This window comes from Sus scrofa, chromosome 2 (assembly GCF_054392235.1).
Source record: "Sus scrofa isolate SSC_HxYL_T2T_F1_AM1 chromosome 2, Sscrofa_HxYL_maternal_Yorkshire_Landrace_v2.0, whole genome shotgun sequence".
In the NCBI taxonomy this organism is placed as follows: domain Eukaryota; kingdom Metazoa; phylum Chordata; class Mammalia; order Artiodactyla; family Suidae; genus Sus; species Sus scrofa.
In genome coordinates, this window is record NC_139384.1 from 34,489,925 (window position 1) to 34,516,968 (window position 27,044).

A 27,044-nucleotide genomic window follows, 5' to 3' on the forward strand; every position below is an offset into this window, starting at 1 on the left:
CTGTGTTGCAACTATTCAACTCTATTATGTACGAGAGAAAGCAGCCATCGGTGTTCCATAAATATATACATATGAATGTGGTCCAATAAACCTTTGACTTTCATGTAATTTTCTCATGTCACAAATTATTATTCTTCATTTGATTTTTTTCACCTTAAAAAATGTAAAAACAATTCTTAGCTAATGAGATATCAAAAAAATGTTTGCATGCCAGATTTTGGCCTAAAAGCCACAGTTTTCCCAACCATGCAAGAGAGCAGAAGTTCCTGGACTTTGACATGCATCAGAATCATAGAGAGGGCTTGTGAAAACCCAGACTGCTGTGGGGCATCTCCCACCCCATAGTTTCTGACTCAGAAGATTGGACTAACAGAGGATTTTCAGATCTAATACATTCCCATGTGACATTCATGTTGCTGTTCTAAAGACTGCATTTTGAGAATCACTACTGTAGACAAATGTTCAGACAACATATTCTTCAAAAAATCTCTCTTTGATATCACTCCCTATTTTTGAGCTTTGGAAAGCTATTTTGGTAGTTGTGCACCATAGTTTATATTCTTTTTTTTTTTTTTGTCTTTTTAGGGCCAAACCCAAACCCATGGCATATTGGAGGTTCCCAGGTTAGGGGTCAAATCGGAGCTGTAGCTGCTGGCCTACACCATAGCCACAGCAATGAGGGAACCAAGCCACATCTGCATCCTACACCACAGCCACAGCAATGCAGGATCCTTAACACACTGACCAAGGCCAAGGATCAAACCTGCATCCTTATGGATGCTAGTCAGATTCATTTCTGTTGAGCCACAATGGGAACTCCTTAGTTTATGTTAGTTTAGCAATATCTGAAATAAAGACATTTTCAACTAATCTAGCAGTTATTGCAGAGTTAGTAAGTCAAACTGATTTAAAGCATGGGCCCTGGAGCAAAATCAACCTGGGGCTGAATCCTGCCTACCTTCCTCAGCTATACAACCTTGAGGAAGTATTTCTCTTCTCTGTATCTCAGTTGCAGTGCATGTAAAATTAAGTCAATGAATAATATGTATACCACATGGTTGTTTTGAGGATTAAATGAGAAAGAAAAGCATTTAGAACAGTGCCTGGCCCTCAGTAATTCAATAAATGCTAATTATTGTTGTGTCTGGTGGTGAGCTATGACAGTTTTGATGTTTTAATGAGAAGAATGTTCTAAACCGAAGGTCCACACAGAGGTGAGCCAAGAGTATATATGACCAAAGGGTCAAGATCTTTTTTCTCAATAGTTTAAGACTTACTTTTTAATATATGGGCAATTATCTAGTTTAGGTGCACAATAATGCACAAGACCATGATGTTTTTAGCCTGAAAATTTTTTAAAGCAAATATTACCAAGTGCTCAAGAAGTCATTCAAAATCAAATGAAGAGGTACCCACAGGATAGCTAAATTTTAAAGTTTTAAACTTCACTACCAATACTTCAAGAAAAATAAGCAGCAAAATGTATCTTCACATTAAATCTGTTGATTTCATTTACTCATCAAATAATTACTGAGTATCAATTAAGCAGAGTAGCTAATGAGAAAGCCAGGGCAGTATTTGTGCATAGTGATGACAAATATCAAGGAAATAATCACTCCAACAATTAATTCTTTACAACTGTAATAAGTATGAGGAAAAAGTGCAAAGTAGTACGAAGAAACAGCATAGACAGCATTAAAGTGGGAGTAATGAAGAAGTCTTTTGTGAGCAAAATATATCTATCAAAGCCATTGCTGGCTAGTTAGAATTGCAGAGACATTTACTGAAATAGTGATTGGAAGTGCCTGACAGAATTCTATAGAAAACATTTATTTTTTTCATCTGCACGTGGCATAGAAAAAAAAAAAGATCACGTATCTTGCCCATCAAAAGTGTTACCAAGTCATTTATACACAAATTAGAGGAAGAGAATGGGAAGGAGGAGTTGCCAAGGGCAGACATGTATTTTTTAAATTTAACTGGAAATTATGTTTCTAATTAAGAGAGAGGCCATTTCTATTAAGTCTGACTCCGGAAGTGCCATTGATAGGTATGTTCTAAACACATATCTCTTTAGATCATTCTGAGCCACACATTTAACCAAGTAATCAATAGCTATGTTCTGATGGAAATATCCCAAAATGTGGTAAATCCCATTATGGTTTTCCTGACCTTGTTTTCCCCGATGTGATAAAATACACAGGAATAACCAATGGAGCTAATAACTGCCTAAAATGAGCTTCCTGCTCTTGCAGAATATTGACATTTAAAACTTATTTTATAGGTATGTAATAAGCCAAACAGTGGTCCCTCCAAGATGCTCACATCCTAATCCCTGGAATCTATGAATACGTTATGTCACATGGCAAAGGCCAAGGGATAGGAGGCTTGAAGTTGCATATGGAATTAAATTTCCAAATCAACTGATTTAATACTGGGAGATATTCCTGGGCTATCTAGGTGGGCCCAATATGGAAGAGAAAGACAGAAGTGCCAGACAGTCTCAGAGGGATGTTTTTTAAGAATGACTTGGTCTCCATGGATGGATTTGAAGGTGGGAGTGGATCGTGAGCCAAGGAGTGGCAATAGCCTCTAGAGGCAGAAAAGATGAGAAACTGACTTCTCAATTAGAGAAAGAACAGCAGCCCTAATGACACCAATTTTAGCTCAGTCTATTGGCCCTAACCATTTAGCCCAGCTCTGGAGGGAGATCAGAAGTCTAGTCATGGGGGTCTCAGTCATTTCTGCTCAGAGTTAGGTTATTGCTGGTTCTCCTCATATAGGAATGACTTCTAGAAATACTTCGAACATGTCCTGTGCCAAATCATCCAAGGCTATGGCATAAGGTACAGGGTCACATGTCATGTCATGATATGAATATGTCTTAAACATCCATCGCAGAAAGTCTGTAAGTAGTGGTAGAGAAATGTAGTTTAAAATGTTTAAAAATCAGAAGCTAGATGTAGAATTTTTTCTCAAATATTATAGCTCATATTTGAAGGAATATGACTTATAAGATAATACTGAATTGTAAGATAATAAATTTGAGGTTTTTTAAGTTGCTAATTTTGTGATAAATGTAATAGCAATTAGAAACTAATATAACATGCCTTTCATCAAATGTTTAAATAAATTAAGCATTCCGAATTTTGAGAGAATAAATATTTCCTTCATAAAAACAATATATCCTTTTGATCATTCTAAGGCCCACTCTAATCTGTAGCCCTGATTTGTGACAATCAATAATTCTACTGATCTGACCTTAGCAGACTAGGTTTAGCCTCTAGACCCACCAGGAAAAAAAAAAAAATTGTAGAGATAAAAACAAGGAGACTTGTTTATTTTCTAGCATCTCATACTTCTCATACAAGTTGATGCTATTAATTGTTAAATATATGGGCTTGTTTTTGTTTGTTTGTTTTTTGGTTTTTTAGGGCCACACCTGCAGGTCACAAACTTCCTGGGCTAGGGGTCAGAGCTACAGCTGCCGGCCTATACCATAGCCACAGCCACGTCAGATCCGAGCTGGGTCTGCACCTACACCACAGCTCACAGCCACGCCAGATCCTTAACCCACTGAGCAAGGCCAGGGGTTTAACCTGCATCCTCATGGATGCTAGTCACATTCGTTTCAGCTTAGCCATGATGGGAACTCCACAGAGTGATTTTTAAAAGATCAGATCATATCATGTAATTCTGCTTATAACATTCCAACAGCATATTATCATAATCAAAATAAAAACAGATGCCTTACTGTGATCACACCACTGCACGATCTGTCCTTCTTATTTCTAACTGCATCCCTTACTATTCTCTCCCCTGCTCATACCACACCATTCATACTGACTTCCTCGTTCTCTTAACACAGTCAACATTTCTCTCCTTAGGACCCTTGTGTGCTTGCTGTTTCCTCACCCAATGATATCTTTTCATCAGATCTTCATATGGTGCACTCACTCAGGCTTCAGCTTACCCTGCACTCTCCAGCTCCAAAGTCCTCTCAATTTATAAAAATTATTTTTTTTCTTTTTAGGGCCATACTTACAGATATGGAAGTTCCCAGGCTAGGGGTCGAATTGGAGCTGCAGCTGCAGGCCTATGCCATAGCCATGGCAACAGTGGATCCAAGCCACATCTATGACCTATACCACAGCTTGCGCAATGCCAGACACATAACCCTCTGAGAGAGGCCAGGGATCAAACCCACATCCTCTCAGAGACAGCATAGGGTTCTTAACCTCCTGAGTCACAACAGGAACTCCTTGATGAAATTAAAGCACTTTGAATTTATAGCATATTATGAACAGAGTAGTTTAAAAAGTCTGATTAGTCTGACATTACTTTTGCTAGCAAACCCATGTTGACACCTTCTGTTCTTAATGCTTATCATGCCTGTGTTTAACAATCCACTCCAAAGTCATGTTGCTATTTAACATCAGCTTCACCAGTTACACATTTCACCATTTTCTTTCGTTCTGCCTTTGATCAGTTGAGATGTCAGCCTGTCTACAGTCATGTGCAGTTCTTCATTTCATTTCTCCAAAATTAAGCATCACTGATATCGAGATCTTAATGGAAAGTTTGTTCTTCCCTCTTTAACAGAAAATATCTGGATCTTTAAACTTGAGTGGCTACATGACTCTCTTAATAGATTCTCATTTACACTGGATTTTATTGAAGAGAATTAAAAATAAGGGTGTACAAATGGAAAGAGAATAGGCTATGTAGTCTAGAGGCTTAAAACCCAACAGTGTTCTTTGGAATTTTTAGTTCTGCCTCAGTGGCTTGACTTTCCTAGCCCTGTCCTAGAGACTGCCTTTTGTTTCTGTGTCATGTAATAAAGACTGCAGTAGAGACCTGTATATGCTACATTTTTGGCTAAGTGTTATTTTGTGAGATGCTGCGTTCCAGTTTCTTTCATGTTAGAATTTCAGATTGTGATCTTAGTGTCAGAGTTTAAATTCCTTATCTTCTTGAAACATGCTGGGTATGATAAACATAAACTTGGTGGTATAGATCTATGCTTTAACATACTAATGTATGGAAATCAAATAAGCTTACTCCTTCCAGTCCAGCTTAAGATATCCTGTTGTCTCCTCCTGTGATGTACACACACCTTGTGATCTCATATCACATTAATCTTTCTCTTCATTAGAGTTAACTGGTGCCACCAGGGAGGCCATATCTGCTGGGAGATTTTCCAAACTACTGTCACTGTCAATTTTTGCCTTATAATTATTATACTCCTCACAGGTAGTGATTGTTTATTTACACAGTCAACAAATAGTGAGTACTTTGGTCAGGGACTAGCTAGATACCAAAAGTAGTTTATTTATTAAGATGATAAATAAACCCAGAAGGATATACGATTTGTACTAGTATTGATAAAGTAGAAGTAATACAGCTATAGTAACAGCACAAGGGTATCCTAAGAAATTGTAGGACATTGGAGTGATCCCTTAAAATTAACTTAAGAGTTATTGATTTTATTTTGGTTAGAAGAATCTTTGTCTCTTTTCAGAGTATGTATTGATTCACTGTTGTAGAGTTTCTTATAATAAAGTTAAAACTAAATAAATTTACCTTTCCACCATAATCTTTTCATATTACACCACAGTCATCAAGCAGTGGAATTATCACTTCACTGGCCAGATCGTAACTCACAAAGCCAGCATTTTTATCAGTTTTTCCCTTTAATATGCAAACTTCATCTGTTCTGGACCTTAGCCTTCCTGAATTCACTTGTGACCATCCACACCTGCTTCATCTTTATCCAATTGTTTATTTCAGGCTTTCCTTAAAAGCAGAGCTGGAAAGAGGGGCTTTTGTGTATGTGGTTTGTTTTGAGAGGTGATCCCAAAGAGTAAGAGTAGAGGGCCAAAAGAGGTGTGACAAGAAAGCAAGGAAAGTTGAACTAAGCAATGAGTTACAAGCTGATCCTACTGTGGGCAACTAGGGTCCAATTCTGCTAGAATTCTCTGAGGATTCACGTACAATGTACTTCACCATTGTCTGCTTACGAATTGAAAGAGACAGGTATGAATCCACTGAATTCTGTATCTCACCGGTAAAGGGTTGACCTGTAACCACCATAACAATTTGCTGGGAAATGCATCAAGAGGGCTGAGCAGAAGCCTAGAATCAGAAAGTGAGTAGCTACGGTGAGATGCTTTTGGTTTATAACTGGGCACATCTGTGCTCCACAGTGAAGACTGGAGTGAAGAGAAGACTGAGAGACTATGGGGACGGATAAGTCATCCGGCACATACATCCTCTGTCTTGACTTGAAATCTCACCTCATTCGAATTCTTCCTAGGTAAGCACACTGATATCTTCAAATGTTTATAGATTAGCATCTTCATTGCAACAAATTTTTGTGGTAGAAATAATAATTAATTTTAAACTCTACTCCGTAATTTGACATGTACCAAAACCAAAAATTTAAGTATTTGCTAGGCTGTACAGATTTCAGTTTCTTAAACCCTTATTTCATTATTTCCATTTGTTGGCAAATCCCAGTTATATGTGCCCTATCAACACTTCACCGATCTTTCACTTGGTCCTTTTCACCTAAAAACTGTCAACTGTCAATTGATTACATCCTCTTTCTTGAACTGTTAATTCAGCCTGTATTTACTGTTCATTAACTCTGCATCTTAGTTTTGTCTTTTTATGTTATCCATATATTTTTGGTCATTGCTTTTCATTTCCCAGTTGCACAGAACATCTGCTGGTTTGGGCTATCAAAAAACTCTTCCTCCATTCCCCTGGTAACCACATACCCATTACTTTGGTGAAATACTTCACCCTCTCCCAACTCACTTATTTCACACAGGAGCTAACAATCATAGTGTTCCACTCTCATGGCCTAAGGGCAGACATATGACATCTTGCACTGTCTCCAGAACAAAATACTGCAACCAGCAATAGGCATATGACTCAAGAAAAATCATTCTGGGCCTTACCTGCCCCATCTTCTCACTGGAATTACCATTTCCCAGGACTTCACTTTCTTGGTAACAAGAGACCTGAAAGACACAAGATAACATGCAGAGAAAATTAAAGATGTGACAGAATGGAAAGGGAATGAGATTTGAGCCATCTTTGATTCTACTTAGAACTAAATTTATTGATTTTTAGATTATATTATAATAAGTTAATATTACAATAGATCATAGTATTAATATTGTTAAAAATACTAACAACATAGATTATTAAAATCAGTATGATTGGTGTTCCCATTTGGTGCAGCAGAAATGAATCCGACTAGTATCCATGAGGATGCAGGTTTGATCCCTGGCCTCACTCAATGGGTCAGGAATCAGACTTTGCTGTGAGCTGTGGTGTGGGTTGCAGATATGGCTTGGATCCTGTGCTGCTGTGGCTGTGGTGTAGGCTAGCAGCTGTAGCTCCGATTTGACCCCTAGCCTGGGAACTTCCACATGCCCTAAAAAAAAAAAAAGGCAAAAAAAAAATCTGCATGATTTATAGATTATTATTTATAGATGTATAGATTTATTAGCTCCCCAAATCAAACCACAAACAGGATAAGCGTTCAACCAATGCATATTACTTTTTCAGAAATTACTTTAGGTAGAATTTCTGTTACTTGCATCCAGAGTTCTGATTACTTCACTAAAAATATCTGTCATCGAAATAGTAAATGTCAAAAATCTCTAAAAATTTCCAGCCTCTACACCACAAGTATTCAGAAGTCACCCTTCAGAAGCTTTAAACTTATGCCTTTACTTAGGAGTAAAAATGTGTGTGTGTGTATTTTAATTCTAACAACATATTAAGCTTTGAAAAATTAGAAAATGTTTCTATTCACCACACCTAGTTTCATCTGTGTATATAGCACAGTAAGAATTACGTGTTTGGCACCGTGTGCTCTCTAATCTCCCAGAAACTACCCTTTTCATCACTCTTCCCAGAACCCCATCTTTCTAACAGAAGGGGCTTTCGTTTTCCCTTGAGTCTGGAAGCAACTACTTTAATATCTTCTCCTTCCAGAGGCAGTATTCAAATTCTTCTCTAAGGCTATAATCCTCATCTTAAGGGTGGAAGGTCGTCAGGAAAAAAAATGCTGAGAAGGGGTCATTTAGCAAGATAATAATTCAAAAATACCATCATTACATTTGGGAATCAATTAATGTATTAGTATTGATCCTACTAGTTAAAGTAAATACCCTGTAGTTATTTCAGTAAGTAACAAAAAAAGGCAGAATCACTCCTGGATAGAAGAAAAGAAACATGTAGAAACATCAGAATAGAAAATTAACCTCCTTGAAATGATAAAGAATTTTTTAAACCAAATCCCAGTATCACAATTAAAAGTGAAATACTACAGTCATTCCCATTAAAATCGGGAACAAGACAAAGACATTATTATTTTTTAACATTATCTGGAGATTCTGTCCAAAGTAATAAAGCATGAGACAGAAATAAGAGATATTACGGTTGGAAATGAAACAAAATTAGCATTACTTGCTGGTGGCAGAAATGTGTATGTGGAAACAGAAGAGAACTGAGGTATAATGTCTTAGATTGGATTTATCTTAAGAACAGTAGTTATGTTTTAGATTAATATTTAAAAATCAGATTGTGCTCCACTGCACTTAAAATATAGTACTTGAAATATGTTAAAAAATATTTCAACTGAATATTCTAAGGCCAAAATTACACCACCCTGAAAGCACTAAATAATATACACTTTATATACACACAACCACTGCCTAGGAATATCACTGTGTGAATCTATATGAAGAAAATTATAAATGCTGTGTTATTCCAGATCAGTTATATTGTGTTTATGAGTAATTGCTCTAAATAACCTCAGTTTGTTTCTCAGTCATTTTTCATGTCCTTAGTCAGCTGGAAGGGCACTCTCTTCATAAAGTGTTCATTCAGAGACCCATGGCATGGGAAAAAGGAAGGAAGATGAAATTTTTTCAGCAGAGTCCTGTACCACTTCTGCTTATGTTTAATTGGCCAAAGCAAGGCAGATAGAATGTCTAATTTCAAAAGGGTGAGGTGGTGCAATACTAGCCACCATCTAACTAAAAAGATAGAGTATTTCACTGCAATACCCAATCCAGAGATTAAAAATGCAGACTCCAGAAACAGGGTCTGGGTTCAAATCCTGACTCTGACAATTGCCCCTAAGTATCCTTGGGTCACTTTACCTTGCTGTGATTTGTCCTCCTCATCTGAAAAGCAGAAACAATGAGTATATAGTTTATTGAATGGCATTACTGTTTTACGAATTTGTGAAAACTAATTTGTCGAGCAACTATTTTGTGTCAAGCATATAATTTTCCAGGTGTTTAGATATACCCATGAACAGTCACAGAGCCCTGCCTTTGAGCAATTTGGCTAAATACATCCCAAGACCTGAAAGACGCATAAGCTTTAACCAACTAATTATACTTTTCTGAATTCATCCTAAGACTATATCAAAAATGTAAACAATAATTCTATGCTAAAGAATTTTACTGAAGTGTTATTTATAACAGTACACAGTTGAATAGCATTCTAAACCTTAAACAATAGGGAATTACTTAATAAGTAATGATCAATACAAACAATATTATATTATGTAGTCATTGAAAATGATATTTCCAGATTACTTCAATGAAATAAAATGTTCTCCCTGTGATACTAAGAGCAAGAAGCAGTGTACAGGACCTTAACTGATTATCATTTTTTTAGCTATACACGTATATAACATTTACTTATAGATCTATATAGTTATATACAATATGTAACAACAAAGTATTATTTCTTTGCATTGATGTGATTATCTTTTATATTCGTGTATTATGTGCTTTAAGTTTTCCTGTATTGTATATGTATTGCTATTATAATAAAATAAAATTAGGTATATATGTAAAATATAATAAAATATCTAAGAAGCATCTATGTAGTTAAACTATACACCTATGGGTATATTATACCACTGTTATCAAGTACATGAATATTTGAAATAATATAGAGAAAAAGTTTTTAATTTGCTGAAAATTCAATGCCATGAGGAAATTCTAGGTAGGTATCAGTCAGTAATTGTTGCCATTCTCCATGATGGTTGTTCTCAACTTTTAAATTTTTTAATCCAGATACTGAACCCCACTGATTGCCATTTATCTATATAGGCGGGTAGGTATTTCACATCATTGATTAACTCAAGGTCGTGCTCACCCAGGATCACCCCTCAAATATGAAAATTAATGTCAAATAATCCTATGTGCATACTGCTTTCCTTCAATTTGGAATACCAAATAAACTAAACGATTCCAAAGGCATCTTATTTCTTACCTGCAAAATCTGTCAATCCTATGGTTCACCTACTGCTACTCCAATCCCACCACCTTTTCACTCTTGTAAAGCCCTACTTGTGTTTTAAGACCAACTAAAATAACATGCTTAGGATCTTTCCTAAAAGTCACATACAACATTTCTTCAGTGATGCCATCACTAGTTGAATATTGTGTTTAAACATTAACATTATTTGCATGTTATTTGTCTTTTAGTATACCTCAAAGTACTGGGAGTCCCATAGGTAATTGAACATTTTCCTCCTGCATATAGGTACTTGGTAAATAGAAATCAGAGGCAATAGAACATAGTGGATTAAAAAACCTGACATTTGACATCTGACTATATTTTATGATTTGCAATTCAGAACCTATTTTGCTATTATACCATAATGCCTAGAAAAACTCCTAAGATTCCACAAGTGAAACTCCAATAAAAATACTCAAAGGTCTGCCTTACAGCTACTCTGGAGTTTATTTATTTATTTTTATTGAGAGAAAGGCTAGATGAACTTGATAATGACTGGTAACAAATTCCAAAAGTGGATAATATCAAAACAATGCTCAGTATCCTCAATCACAGTTTAATACTGCTTTTTAAAATGTTTAATTTCTGAATTGTTCATCATTTTCAAAGGTCAGAACATTCATACCAATAGCAGTGACAAGAACATAATGGGAGAATTTAATGAATGTGTTCTTTCAAATTTATTTGGCAATATGAACTAAAACTGGCCACATTTCTCGACAAAGCATCTTATATAATGAATACAATTTAATGCTAGAGCTAGGGGGCCTTGAAAAGAGTTCTACTTAAAAACCTTAGAATTTAAGTTAAAAAAAAAATATTTGTTGAAACTAGCCATTCAGTGTTCAAGTGTGTAGGAAGCAATTAGATTCCCCTCACAGCTGCAAGAATATTATTGGCACCTGTGCCATCCTTATTCAAATAACAAAAGTTAGGGTTGGTTTTTATACGTGGATGTGTACATATTACATAAAGGAGTAACAGCTCCAATTCAGAGTTGAGTGAGTGGAACTGAAAGTGCTCAGTGCCATTTTCCAACTAGTTCTAACTCTGAAAGACTTTTCCCACTTACCTCAGTGCAATGGCCTCACTTTGTTTTTTAAAGGGTTTATCTCTCTTCCTTGTCCTTCTCTAGGCATATTCATATGGCATACATCTAAGACTTGAAGTATTGCATTACAAAGGTGGAAAGTACCCCACTATCCGTATTCTCAAGTATATTCTTTGGGAGACGCTTGTGAAAAAGAATTGTGTGTTCAAACGAATTTATTAAATGTGGTTTACACTATCCCCACCTTAAGATTCACACAATGAAGATTACTACATTAAACATTCTGAGACACTCTGCAATAGAGAAACTAATTTGACTTGGATTAACCCAGAACTTCAGAAAATTATTTGTTAACAGACCATTTTTATTACAAATCACTGTCTTGACAATATTTGGGTTTTGTGGTTTATTTTTAAAATGACTGTATTTGTAAATATATTTTATAAGAACTAAATATTTCTCTAGTTATTTTCCTATTTTAATGAATTTAAGGAGTTCAGAGTCCCACATCAGTCAATTAAAGCTAGATTAGTGATGCTGGCTAAATTAATTATTACTGAAAAATCATCCCCCTTTGACAGATATGGCTAATAAATGAAAGTAAACAGGCAGCACTTTATCCAACAAACATTATAACAAATGTCATTTCCCATTAACAAACATAACTGTATCTTTTATGTACTGAATGTTTTTATCCCTCCAAAATCCATACTTTGAAACCTGAATCATCAACGTGATGGTATTTGGAAGTGGGGCCTTTGGGAGGTAATCAGGCTATAAGGGTGAAGCCCTCGTGACTGGGATTAGTGTCCTTATATGAGGGAACAGGAGATGGTTTCTCTCTAGCTCTTTTTCTTTCCCCTTACATGAGGATGCAATGAGCAGACAAGCCAGTTGCAAACCAAATAAGTGCTCTCAGCAGACACCCGACCTGCTGGTACCTAGATCTTGGACTTGCACCTTCCAGAATTGGGAGAAATAAATGTTTGCTATTTAAGCGCTCATCTATGGCAGCTCAAATTCACTATGACAGTATCTATCCTTAAAGTTATAAATCCAAGGAACTTAGACAAAAATCTATTAATTATACGGTGAGAAAATTAAATTATGTTTTCTGATTTCTAGCATGTAATAAGCATTTTTGAAATTTCTTCTTACCTATCAATTTCCTATCAATTAAGAGCTCAAACCACTTTTGTGAAGATTCCCAGACTTTCAGTTTTCTTCATTAACTGCCGTTCAGCCTTTTGAGTTCATATTTAGTTATCTTTGCAAGCCATGGCTGAATTACATAATATGAGGCATATACATTTTCAGCTTCTACAAATCCCTATAACAGCCCACTGAGATTTATTAAGCACTTACTTTGTTCCTAACCTACTGCTAGGTGCTGGGATACATCAGTAAAGCAGATATTCTCTCTCATCACATAGCTTACTCTCCTGTACTGAGTATGGAAAAATCAATAATTACACAAAGTAATAACTGATGAATGCTATGAAGAGGAAATACATTTCTTTCTGAGGAAACTGAGAGTGAGTTTTGATGGGAGAAAAGAAAAGGTGGGCTAGTTACAAAAAAGGCAGTAGAGAGGAGGGCTAGAGAAAAGAGAGCTGGGTAGAGGCTGAACAAAAGCCAGCTCCAGGGCAAAAGCAGCACCCTAATTTGGAGAAATTCAAAGATTAGGGAGGTCACTGTTTAGAATGGAATAACTCCACGGAGATTAACCTGGAGAAATAAACGGGGCCTCTTAAGAGACATCTGTATCTTTATCCTAAGAAAGCCCACAAAAAAGGCATTCTATTATTTTAAGTAAGGGTGTGAGATGATCTTGTCCACCATTCCAAAATATACCCAGCCTCTATTATGAAGAAGAGATGAGAAGACGCCAATATAAAAACAGTAAAAACACTTGTGATGGTATTGAAATTGTCTAAATTTTAACAACTCAGAAATGTAATTTATTTTTTTAATAAAAAGTGTATACATGTTCTTTATATGCAGGGAACTGGGTATTTAGATAAATAGGATTCCCTTAGCCAGACCAGTCTCAGTCTTTAATACTTTACTCTAAGGAACCCTGTAAGAATGTTAGAGAAAATGTGGTAGAAATATTGAGAAATTTTTATTTGTTGTACTTTGCTTTTAGGACAGAAAAACAGCAATCAAGAAAATAAGCTAATAAAGTGGGCTTTTAAAAAAATAAAGATATTGCTCTTGGATTCCTAACTACTTGTTTATAAATTTAGGACTTTCCACATACCTTTAACTTGATCTGCTATGCCTCCACATAACTAGAAGTCAAACTCATATTCAAGACCCTAGTGCTCTGGAAAGCCTTTAATGTTAAGCAAAGGGTAATACATCCTCAATGGTTTGGACAATTCAAAAACCACCTCAAAATCTAGTCACTTATGATGGAGCATGATGGAGGATAATGTGAGAAAAAGAATGTATACATGTATGTGTGACTGGGTCAACTTGCTGTAGAGTAGAAAATTGACAGAACACTGTAAACCAGCTATAATGGAAAAAATAAAACACTCCAAAGGTCCATGACTTCTAGCCATCTGTAATTTTGAAGTCACAAATTTGAATCATCGTACTAAGAGGATGGAACAGGATAAAGTTGCTGCCTACCTCTGCTCCTCCATATCTGTTTTTGTCATTCACACTAATTGCTATTCAGAGACTATCAGAGAGTGATTTTAAACTCTTTGTTTCAAAAGAAGTTTGCTGGTATTTATGAATCTGAGTATTTGTGAAAGGACAATAGGATTACTTATTTCAAATACCAAGATTTTTTTTTTCATAAGGCAACAAATTAACTTGACATTAGAATGGAAAAAGATTTCAAAGTAATCTTCCAACTCTAAATTGTTATAACTTTCCCATTTTACAAAGATACTCTACACAATAAAAACAAAAACATGTAATTATATTAATATGACCATTCACACTTAGAGTACCTCCAGTTTTCCTCTGTGAAAAATAAGAATTATATCTATTTCTAAACATACTTGTCAATATTAAAGGAACTTTATTTATGACAGAGTAGTGAAAAAATAAGAGATAATTATCATAATTACTGTTCAACCAAGAAATAGAATTGCCCATAACATTCCACTCCATGAGCATTCTGATCATGTGAAGATTTTTGTTTCAGTAATTGGAGATCTAGGGCTACCATCATTATTTGCAAAAAAAAATTTCTGTTACCAAAATATAACAATAAATTCTCTTGAAAACTTTCTAAAATTGAATTTCAGTGCTGACTGTGCAAGATGTTACAGTTTAAAATATGTATGTATACCTGCTGACCTCACTGAAATAGGATTTGAGAATCTCTACTTTATAGCCAATGTGATTAAAACTTCTTTGGTCCTATGCTTCTTCTCTATGGGATCCTCCTTGTTAAATCAGAGCCTTTTTCATCTGGAGTTAATAGGCATGAGCCATTCCTTTGTAACATACGAAGCCCAGTCAAAACACCACCTTTTCTGAGAAGAAAAAAAAAACAAAAACACTATCAAACACCCACGAATAACACTCGTACTATATGCCAAGGACTATGTTCTGTCCACAGATCTGGAGAAGAGAAAGACCTCTGCTTTCAAGTTCATATCCCACTGGCAAAGAGAGGCTGAATGCAGGCTACAGGGTGAATTGCGTACACACAGGATATGACTGGTGTGAAAAGAAGAGACACCTTACTCACTGGAGTAGAGCAGGTTGATGAAGAAGAGAAACCTAGAGGAGTCTGTAGACCTTGCTTCTGCTTAAGTGTTGAATGGAAGTATAGATTTTACCCTTAAAATTATGAGAAGTCCCCAAAGGGTTAAACCATAATGAACAGTGTGGCTTCTCAGGGGATGGTAGAGACAGTCCCAGGTGAAAATTTTGCATCCATTGATAATAACATTTATTAGGCAAATAATGCTGTGGAAGCACTTGTTATTATTGCCATTTTATCATACAATCTTTCAGATGTCTAAGCCTCATGTTTTCAATTTGAGGGTAAATTTTTGAGAACTGGAACAATGATTGTTTCTTTGTATCCTGCATAAAATCTTGTCTATGGCCTCACACACAATCCATATTTCCTAAGTAAACATTTACATTTTAACTAGAATAGGTTTAATTTTATTCAGGATAAGGCTTCTATGGTGATTTGGGGGAATATGACAAAAAAAAAAACAGGTATCTTGATATAGACATTATGATGTTGATATCTTGATACAGATATTCATATTTATATTTATCCACTGGAGGCTAACATCCTTAACTACCCATTATGCTATATATTTCTTACATAAGATGTGCATGTTTTATGTACAAGCCATGATATATATCTTAAACTATCATAGATACCAGGTTAGAGAGATATTATTAAGATGACTGCATATATTTTGTATGTGAAGAAACAGATTCAGAGAAGCTAGGTAAGTTGTCTGGAGTACTACCAGTGGCTAATAAGTAGTTATCTCTGGACATAAGTGCCCATAGTTATTAAATACAGTCAGGGAATACTTTTAATGGCAAGAGCACTCTAGGGAATGAATTCTAAGGAGCCTAATGTAAAAATAAACAATGTTACTTTGCTTCTGAGAGTCAAAGACTAAAATCGCATTCTTCGATAATGAAGTAACAAAATGATGTTGTCACTACATTTAGATATGCCCATGGGTGTGGCTAAGAACTACTAGTTTCAGCTAAATCACCAAGATGAAGCATCACTGTGCTCCTTTATGTTTCTAGAATCTTTCCACATTGAATTTTTGGGCGACCTTAAGGAATTAATTTGATGCTTTATTCTGCTTTTGACTTTAGTCTTCATTAGTCTTCAAAGTATAATGAGAGCCTGTGACCAAGATTTTGAAGTGGTTATATTACTCAAAGAGCCTGGATATAATTTTTTTATGGATAATGACAATAATTATGGTAAGAATTACCATCATTCTTTGTATGCTATAGCTAAGCATTTAAATAAATCCTCTACATAGTTTATCTTATTTAATCTTTCAACAGCTCTGAGTAGCTACTAGCAATACTCCAAGTTTACAGATGAGGACATCACAATTTATTTTTTATTTATTTATTTATTTATTTTGTCTTTTTGCCTTTTCTAAAGCCGCTCCCGTGGCATATGGAGGTTCCTAGGCTAGGGGTCTAATTGGAGCTGTTGCTGCCGGCCTACACCATAACCACAGCAACGTGGGATCTGAGCCGCGTCTGCAACCTATACCACAGCTCACGGCCACAGCAGATCCTCAACCCACTGAGCAGGGCCAGGGATCGAACTCGCAACCACATGTTTCCTAGTCGGATTCATTAACCACTGTGCCATGATGGGAACTCCAACATTACAATTTAGAGTTGGGCAATTTGCTAAATACCATACAATGAGGAAATGGTAGAACAGGGATATGAAACCAGGTTGGGGTGGTGGGGTGACTTTAGAGCACCTCCTTGTGGTTCCTTACACTCTGATGAAAAGAGCAAGGTATTCAAGGCATGTATGAACATAAGAAACACCACAAAATGTTTGGGAAATTTCCAATAATTCAATGTGAGGCAAGATATTTCAGCAAAAGGAGACTATGTTTTCTCTTTAGAAGACAAGAATTTGTGACAAGATCTCTCCTCCATGTTATTACATTTTTGGTTTATATAAATAAAACTCAAGTGTACTAAAGCAATTCAGAGAGTTGTTGAAGCAAAGATGAGATGATCCCATCAGATATTATCCGCTTAAAGGACTAGAAAATTGAAGAAAAACAGAATCTAGGCAACTTTAAAAAAAACTCTGGTTTATCAAAATGTTTTCAATTCTTAAAAGTTCAATATGGATAATGAATCATTCAATTTTGCTACTGTTTCCCCTTTCCCCTCCTAAACAGTCAGTATGCATTTACTCTGGTACCTATTTCTAATCAAGGATGTAAAGCAAATTATTCTAAACTAAGACTCGTTTTCTCAACAGGTATTCTCTTCCCAATTCCATTAAACTCGGAAGTGCTTAGACATTTTCCAGAAATGAACACTGAAAAACCTTCTTATGACAGTCTGCCCCTATCATATCTTCACTGAGAGTTAAATGAAACTTAGTCTCAGTTATTGCCCCATTCAAATAATTCAATTGCCTCTTACTTAGAATAGTCACTGATGTTAACAACCCTTGGTTGACTTCAGATTCAGCATTTTTCTTCCACTGTAAGTAGAGCAATTCCATTTCATTCACTTATATATTACTTCTAGTCCCTGTAACCAAGGTTTAGTCACCCCATGATCTGTCTACATATATCATAAAGAACATTTCTTTTTGTAAACCATACCATCTAGACTCGCATATAAGGCAGAAGTGTACTTATATAGAACCTATTATAGACAGAAAGAGCAGAAAGAGACTTGATCTATGAGGTCTCTGAAAAATATCACCTATTTATAGAGGACAGATGATAGTTGGGACAGAGGCTCTGTGCAATTCTGATTCATCATCATATGATCATTGCCGAGGTAATATCTTTCCAAGCTTTTGGCTTCCAATTTCTTTCTCTACCTTGCTCTAAAACTTTAAAGATCACATGTTATAGCCTTAAGACATTCTCATGTATATAGTTATCAAATCCAGCAACACAAAGGATGTCCTTATTGACTGTGTTCTTACTGGGTTACTTTATTCTTGCTCACTGGAAGTCCTTATGAAGAAGTCATAGTGTGTCAGGACTACAAACTGAAGGATTCTGCAGAGCTGCTATTTATTTCCAGTCACTTGTCTATTTGAAAAGGAAACTTTAAAGCTGTGATTTTTGCCTGGGCTCTACTTAGTTTATGACAGTCCTCAAATCACTTCAAAGAGGAAAGAGAGTTAACTGGTGATATGGTGACTGCTGAAGACAAAAAACTATGAAATGCTGACCCCAATTATATCCATAAATTTCGAGGTATTTTTCTTTAAAAATGAGGTCTAAACTCCATACAGAAAATCTTTTAATTTGAGTTTGACTGAAGCCTGATGTTCACTGCCTAGAAGGCTGATGTACAGAGTCACATTTGGCAATGGAGAGAAAATTGCAAGCATACTGGTCCCTTGCAGCTCCTGGACCAAAGAAGCTGTGCCTGCAATGTTGCAGGACTCCTACATTGTACTATAAAAGCCCTCAGCAACCTAAATTAAGCATCTTCTAGAGGCAGAATATTTTACTGGTTAAAAGCAGAAATGTAATAGTCTTCAATCCAAATTCTGACTCTAGTTCTTAAAAGTTTGTGCTCTTAGACAAGATATTTAGCATTTAACTTTTTATAAGAGTGGAGATGATAAAAGTGACTATGCCGTAGGTTTACTGTCAGGATTAAATGAGAATATCACACACAAGTTTGACATACAGTTTTATGTATTAAAATGTTATTTATTTTATTTAGCTATTTTAGTTTGGTTTTTAGTTTACTATTCACAAGTGATTAGAAGGACATAATTCAGGAAATAATGTTCTGTCTTTTCTTCCTTTGGCATCTAGAGGGGCACACAACACACACCCCCCCCCGAAACACACGCACACATATATCTAAAGATTGAATTTGCTTACCTCAACAAAATTTGGAGGGAAAAAAAAAATTGGTCAGGTGCCTTGGTTATGAACATAATCAAGCAAAACTGGAAAAGGGAAATATCACTATTTGAGAAGTTTGGTTTTGTTCGCAAGTCATCAAACCAACATTCAGCTCCCATCCTGTTAGGTTAAAACTTTTCTAGCAGTACTGTCTGCTCTTGTTTTATTGATGAAGGTTACAGGATAATAGTTTGGAAATGGCAACTCTCCCAAGGGGTCAGATATACTGGAAATGCAAAATGCTGGTAATCCTGTCAGAATAACTAATTCGTTAATACTTGCTGGAAGGTTTCCAAATTAATTTGGAAAGTCAGTAGTTACCACACAGACTTGAATAAATGCCCTAATCCTTTTCAGCTTTTTATTCTTTAAGTCACTAAATTTTCCTCAAGTTTAGCACTTTCCTCTGTTAGTTCTCAGTAAGAGCAGCTACTTTTCATCCAGATCATTTCCAGCCACCCAATATCACTGCAAGGGAATGACAAAAGCTGCAACTTGGAAGACTGGGTAGGATTTTTATGGCAGAGAGAAAGAGACAAAGTGAGAAATCGCACTCTGGTTAGTGTTAATATGATCAGAAAACAGAGACAAGTAGGGAATCCCTGTTCAGAAAAATGATGAAATAACATTTAGGTTAAAATTATGTTGAATTTCCTGTTTTTAATTCTACATCATCATCACTGATCTCAGAGGTTTGGGGTTAGGTGTCAATAAAGGCATGAATATGACATTTGGAAGGTAGAAGACATGGAGAGTCTATCAATTTTGGGAACATGGGCAAATGTTAAGATTCACAGGTAGCTTCAGGGCAAACGCTTGATAACTACCCTCTTAGGCTTTGTGAATGTCCTAGGTGAACTTGACAGTCACAATGGCCTCTATAAACTCTTGACAACTCCTACTCTGGTGTTCAGGCTGAGATTGGTGGAGGAGGAGTTTTAGGGTTTCCTCAGAAACTGATCCTGAGTCAAAGATTCAAATGCAAATAGTTAGTAGAGTAGTAATCCCAGCAAAAACCAATACAGACATTTAGAAAACAGGGAAAGAGACCAGCTCAGCAGGTGAGGGCTGAAGAACGGGTGCTGTGAAACTTAAGAAAAACTTAACATAAAACAAGACACAGAGACACTTATCTTAATTAAAGGTGGGAACCAGGAGACTCAAGGTCTCAGGGACTAAGAGCACCACTGCTTTTATTGTGCTCTGTAGGATTACATCAAGTGAGGAGGGCGCTACAGGTGCAGGATATAGTTTTTTTTTAATTTATTTTAAAAGTCACATAGCTGGTAGATGGTTAAGCTTTAATTCTGACCTTTAGGCATTTAACAATCATTAGCATTTGAGGAAGCTTGGCATTAGCTGTCTATGCATAGCATCTAGAGATCATCATTGTGCTTCCGCAAAGGGCTTGCCTCTCTGCAGCAACCCAGTGTGCCTAGGTTTGCACCTCGTTCTCCTTACTGATGCATATTCTGCTAACGACCACTCATAAACCCCTGGGGCCATGAGGTTCCTCTTTCTCTTATTTTAATAGGACATATCATGCTGTGCAAATGGCATGCCCATCTGCACAGGTCCAGCATGCCTAGACCAATGACTTATGTCCTCATTCAGCTGACCACATGAATAACTTATGCCTTTTGGTCTTTGTTCTTAAGTTATTTACCAGCACTGCGACTGTTTTTCAAGCAGGAATATAGGGTAAAGGTAAAGCAGGACAGACGGAGTTTTCAGCATAGAAAATAGAAGCAAAGAGGCTAAGAAAATATCGTGGAAACATGTCTCCGGACAGCAAAGCGGCAACGAATCCAACTAGGAACCATGAGGTTGCAGGTTTGATCCCTCACTTCGCTCAGTGGGTTAAGGATCAGGTGTTACCATGAGCTATGGTGTAGGTCGCAGAAATGGCTCAGATCTGGCATTGCCATGGCTCTGGTGTAGGCCAGTGGCTACAGCTCCAATTAGACCCTTAGCCTGGGAACCTCCATGTGCAGCAGGTGAGGCCCTCAAAAGACAAAAAAAAAAAGGGGGGGGGAGGGGGAGAAAACAGGGAAAGGAGAGGAAACAATACAAAGTGCACTAAACCTATGCTATCCCCATGGGTTAATTCTGTCCAAAACTCCAGAGTCCACGTGCAAGTTGCATCTCAAAGTTAACTTGCCTAAGGAATAAAGGAACTGAAATATTTGTATACCAACTTCCGCCTGCCATCTGTTGAAAGCGGCTTCTGAAAAATATCATTTTTCTGTTTTTGTTTTGTCATATTTGGCCTACTCTGAGCTGGGGAAGAGTGGATACGCTATAACAGAAAGCTCTTGGGTAGTCTGGAGTCAGCTATTGTTTTACTGTCACGGAAAAGCCAGAGAGGATATGGCTTTACTCTACTACCTGACAACATTCTGCTTATCTTCAACACCCACCTCAAATAATCTTTGTGTAATCTTCCCTAATGTTCTCTGTTTGGCACCAATTATGCCTGTAACTTTACTTCCTTAGCACTTCCCTTAAAAATTGTTTTAACAGGGAGTTCCCTTCATGGCTCATCAGTTAACAAACCCAGCTAGGATCCATGAGGATGTGGGTTCAATCCCTGGCCTCTCTCAGTGGGTAAAGGATCTGGCATTGCCATGAACTGTGGTGTAGGTCATAGACACAGCTTGGATCCCGAGGTGCTGTGGCTGTACCTTAGCCAGCGGCCGTAGCTCCGATTTGACCCCTAGCCTGGGGACTTCCATACACTACAGGTGTGGCCCTCAAAAGCAAAAAAAAAAAAAAAAAAAAATTGTTTTAACAGGTCAGTCTAGTGGAGTATCTGCTGCTCACACTGTGAGTATCTTAGTGTCAGGGACTGTGGAACAGTACACAGTACTTTATCTCCCAAGTCATCTAGCATAATTTCTGAATGAAATACTGAACTTGTTGAGTTAGAAGGATGTGACACAGTAGGGAGCATAATGGTTAGAAATCTAGGTTTTAAGACAAACAGTCCTGTGGTCTAACCCCAGATCCTGCACTTAATAACTGTATATTTTAGGCACGAAATTTATCTCTCTCTCTTTTTTTTTCTTTTTCTGGCTGCAGCCACAGCATGTTGAAGTTCCTGGGCCATGGATCGAACCCACACACAGCAGTGACCCAGGCCAATGTAGTGACAACGCCAGACCTTTAACCTGCTGTGCCACAGGAGACCTCCAATCTCTTTAATCATCGATTATTTTTAATCTGTAAAACAGGAATATTGACATGTATTGCAGAGTACTGTAATGATTAAAACTCCTTTCTTATGTCTTTAGTTGTTGCTCTTATTTGCTCTAGTAGTTAGAACTCAGATAGACTGGGAGAAATGAAATAAAGGAATTCTGTACATCAGTGAGGAGGTGGAGTATATGTCATGTTTACTGTTCTTTTAGACTCCAAAATTTTATAAAATAACATAATGCATATTTCCCAGGCTTCGGCCAGCCTTGCAATAAAATTAGTGTCACTTAAATTAATGAAGTTAAATTAATAGTTTCAAACAATTACTTTGGCTCTAGGCTTATTAGCACTTGTGTAAACTCCATCTTCTCCATTCCAAAAATTTCTTTGACTACCTCTGCTACGTATCTTCCCTGACGTCTGAAGGTGGGGAATGTTATTCATTTTGTTTACTTGTGTATCATTAGCATTTAGGACATTGCCTGGAACATGATAGGTGCTCAATAAATACTTGCTACTGAGTGAGTAAGAGAAAGTATGCATGTGGGTGTATGTGTGGTGCAGGCATCCAGATGTTGAATGTCTAGAGGCCTAGGCATTTGAACACATTGTACTTAATGACTAAACTACTTCTGCTACTAAGGCTACTGCTGTTCTTTCCAAAGGCAAAGATATCTGAGACTAAGCTCGTATTAAATTTGCCAAACTTAGAAGGACGCTTTGAAACTATAGAATGATCTTTGAAAATGCTGTGGGAACAGTTCCATTTGAATACGAAGTAGAGTCAGGAAACTGCTAACAAGAGAGGTTACCCAAAGGTACTATAACTTAGAGCAAGGGGAATGCCTGCTATAGCAAATACACATCAAAATGGGATTTGGGTATTAACTCATAAAGTTAGACATGATGTCCAAAGTCTTCCTGGATTCTAGGATTCCAAGTGTACAAGGTGGTCATTAAAATGTCCTAAATAGATTGTTTGAAAATGTAATGAAGTAGATACAGGCAGTAAACAAACAACTCCGCATGCTAGTGACTCCTAGAAATGTAAGGGTTAAAATAATACCCCTGAGAGTTCACAGTGGTGGCTAAAAAAATGAGTGTTAGATATACCTTGGGTTGTGTCTTCCTTCTGGCACTTGCTAGGTAAGAAATTTTGGGCAACACATATACCCAAAGACTCAATTTTATAAGCTGTAAGTTATAAATAATGCCTAATTCACATAGCTATCATAAAAGATTAAAAGTCCTAATAGCCATTTGTAAAGACTAAAAGTTATATATCTGTCAATGTTTCATACAACCTCTGAAATATGGAAATGTTCAGCAGCAATAGAATATTTCTGTTTTATTTTGTTTGTAATCATAGAGACTTAGAGGCTAGAAAATTTTGGCCATCATTATGCTGTCAATACATCTTCATTCTGTGTTTTGCATCTTTTGCTTCAATAGATGAAATAAAATGCATTCATATAATTTACTATAATTCATAAAGTTAATGTGAATACAGTAGATTAGAAAGCTGACTGATTCTTACTTTTACATTTTTTTTTTAAATTAAGGAGGTTCTTCTGTTTCTTGAGTACTCTATTCTTTTCATCTGTGACTTTCACAGTCATGTTTTTTAGTTTTGTATTTCTGTTCACATGACCTTGAATGAAAAGAGATGCAGTCATTCCTAGCACTTTGCTAAAAACAGGTATTTCCCTTGGTTTCAATCCCTGTTTCCTGGTTATAAGTTTCCTCTCAGGACCTAAGCTTGAGGACCACAGATGTACAAAGACTCTAGACAAAATTTTTGTATCTAAGCAATAATTTTTCAAATGTGGCTGCAGAGTTGAGGAAAGGGAAAATCTGCTAGCCCTAACTGGAATTAAGAAAATTAAAATTTATTCTTCAGTAATATTAACTAATACTTGGTTTACTCTTGCCAAAAAGCCTGAATAAAAATTGCAATGTTTAAGGGAGTATAACTCCCGTGATTTTCTATCACAAAATATTACCAGTCTGATTTCAAACTCCAAAATAAGAATACTAATATCTAGCTAATAATATATTTTTTACTATAAGAAACATAATGTCAAAATGCATGAGTGTATATTACTACATTAAGGGGGCAGAAGCACAATTATTTTTCTTCTTTGTAAAGATCCTGATCTCTGAGACAGAGAAAGAATGTCTTGTCATGCCCTTCCCCAAATATTATGTCCCTTTGGGACAAAACTGTGTTTCAGCTTCAGTCACTGGTGGTGGTTTTCATTTCAAAATCTTAAAATCATAATTAGTGAACATTTTCCTTTGATTTTGTTTTCATGGTTGTATATTTTAGTTTAAAAATAAGATTTTAGTTTCTATTTGGTAGAATGTATTCTGCTAGTCAATGCCATTTTAAACTAAAAGGGCCATATAAAAGCTTTTGTAATTCTCAATATTGCATTATTTTTTTATTACAGTAATTTTTAAAATTTTGGTATTATATTCAGTAATTTTGGGTTTGGGATATTATACTATTTTCTCTACATTTCATCCAATAGTCACTCTCATCTTCCTTTTTAAACACCATGTCAAGTTTTCTTCTGTATTAAATATTTCACGAAACCTTCTAAAATTAAATACTGACTGATATATAATAAATTATTTTCAAAAAATATTAGTCTTCTTTTTTTGGTGGAGGAATGTCTTAGTCCATTCAGGCCACTATAACAAAATACTGCAGACTAGATAGTTTAAAAACAACAGAAATTTATATTTCAAAGTTCTGGAGGCTGCAAGTCCAAGATCAGAGTGCCAGAATATTTGGGAGAGTGCCCTCTTCTGGGTCACAAAGTTTTCTTTTTCTTTTTTATTTTTTTGCTTTTTAGGGCCACACTCGCGGCATATGGAGGTTTTCAGCTAGGGGTCCAACCAGAGCTACAGCTGCTGGCCTACGCCACAGCCACAGAAACATCAGATCCAAGCTGCATCTGCAACCTACGCCACATTTCAGTGCAACACCAAATCCTTAACCCACTCAGCAGGGCCAGGGATCGAACCTGCAACCTTATTGTTTCTAGTTGGATTTGTTTCCGCTGCACCACAACAGGAACTCCTGGATCACAGACTTCTTAATGTATCCTGACATAGCTCAAAGGGCAACTTACCTCTCTGTGACCTCTTTTATAAACCCACTAAACCCACGAGGGCTCCACTCTATAACCTAATCATCTCCCAAAGGCCCAGCTTCTTCTTCTTTTTTTTTTTTTTTTGTCTTTTTGCTATTTCTTGGGCCGCTCTCGCGGCATATGGAGGTTCCCAGGCTAGGGGTCCAATCGGAGCTGTAGCCACAGGCCTACGCCAGAGCCACAGCAACACGGGATCCGAGCCACATCTGCAACCTACACCACAGCTCACAGCAACGCCGGATCGTCAACCCACTGAGCAAGGGCAGGGACCGAACCCGCAACCTCATGGTTCCTAGTCAGATTCGTTAACCACTGCGCCATGACGGGAACTCCCCCAAAGGCCCAGCTTCTTAACACCATCACCTTGGGCATTAGGTTTTCAGAATATGAATATTTGAGGGGCACAAAATTTCAGCCCAATTAGCAAGAAACAACTAGCAGAAACTCAAAGGACTATGTTGATATGCCTCCTAGATCCTATTTAAGAAGCCAGTACACCCAGACATTAGTCATTGAGAGCTGTGAGTTTGGCTGTTAATGGCTAAGAGCGGCCCCTTTTCAGAGAATTGCCTCTCAAAATGACCACCAAGGGAAATTATATCTTCTGACCTCCACCAAGGGGCAAGAGCAGAAGATAGCCCACACTTAATGTCCAACTGACACTGGGAATCGAAATGCTGAAATCTTGCCTCCAAGTGGCATTTTCTAGAGAGATATTGCTCATCTTTCTTTAGATATATTCCTAGGTACCTATAATGCTTATTGTTAGATATAGAAATATAGAATATATACTAACCTTGTATCTAGCCACATTGCTATATATAAATTATATATATGGTGCTTCAAATATTTAATTTATATTTTAAGGATAATACATCTTAAAAAAAACCAGAATAACAGAATACACATTCTTTTCAAGAACACATGGAATATTCTCTAGTATAGAACACATATTAAAACACAAAGAAAGCCTCAACAAATTCAAGCAGGTAGAAATTATTTCAAGCATCTTCTTTGACCACAATGGCAGGAAACTAGAAATAAACCACAGAAAGAAAAATGAGAAAAAAATTTATTACATGGAGACTGAACAACATGCTACTAAAAAACCAATGGGTCAATGATGAAATCAAAGAATAAATTTTAAAACACTTGAGATAGGAGTTCCTGTCATGGCACAGTGGAAATGAATCTGACTAGGAACCATGAGGTTGCAGGTTCTATTCCTGGATGTGCTCAGTGGGTTAAGGATTCTCCGTTGCCATGAGTTGTGGTGTATGTCACAGATGCAGCTCAGATCTGGCGTTGCTGTGGCTGTGGTGTAGGCCAGCAGCTATAGCTCCAATTAGACCCCTAGCCTGGAATCTCCATATGTGTGGGGTGGTTCTAAAAAATCAAAATAAATAAATAAATAAATAAAAATACCTGAGACAAATAACAATGGAAAAAAAAAAAAAACACTATGGGGTGCAGCAAAAGCAGTCCTAAGAGGGAAGATCATAGCAATACAGACCCTCCTCGGAAAACAAGAAAAAACACAAATAAACAACCTAACCTATCACTTAAAAATTAGAAAGAGAAGGGCAAACAAAACCTAAAGTCAGTGGAAGGAAAGAAATAATAAATATCAGAGTAGAAATAAATAAAATAGAGATTAAAGAAATAATTAAAAAACGAATAAAA

General features: G+C 36.6%; 1 pseudogene; it reads left to right on the forward strand.

Moving 5' to 3' along the window:
- The first annotated feature begins 5,995 nt into the window (after window positions 1-5,995).
- LOC100519183 (glyceraldehyde-3-phosphate dehydrogenase-like) overlaps window positions 5,996-27,044 on the forward strand; it is an 81,644-nt pseudogene continuing 60,595 nt past the window's right edge.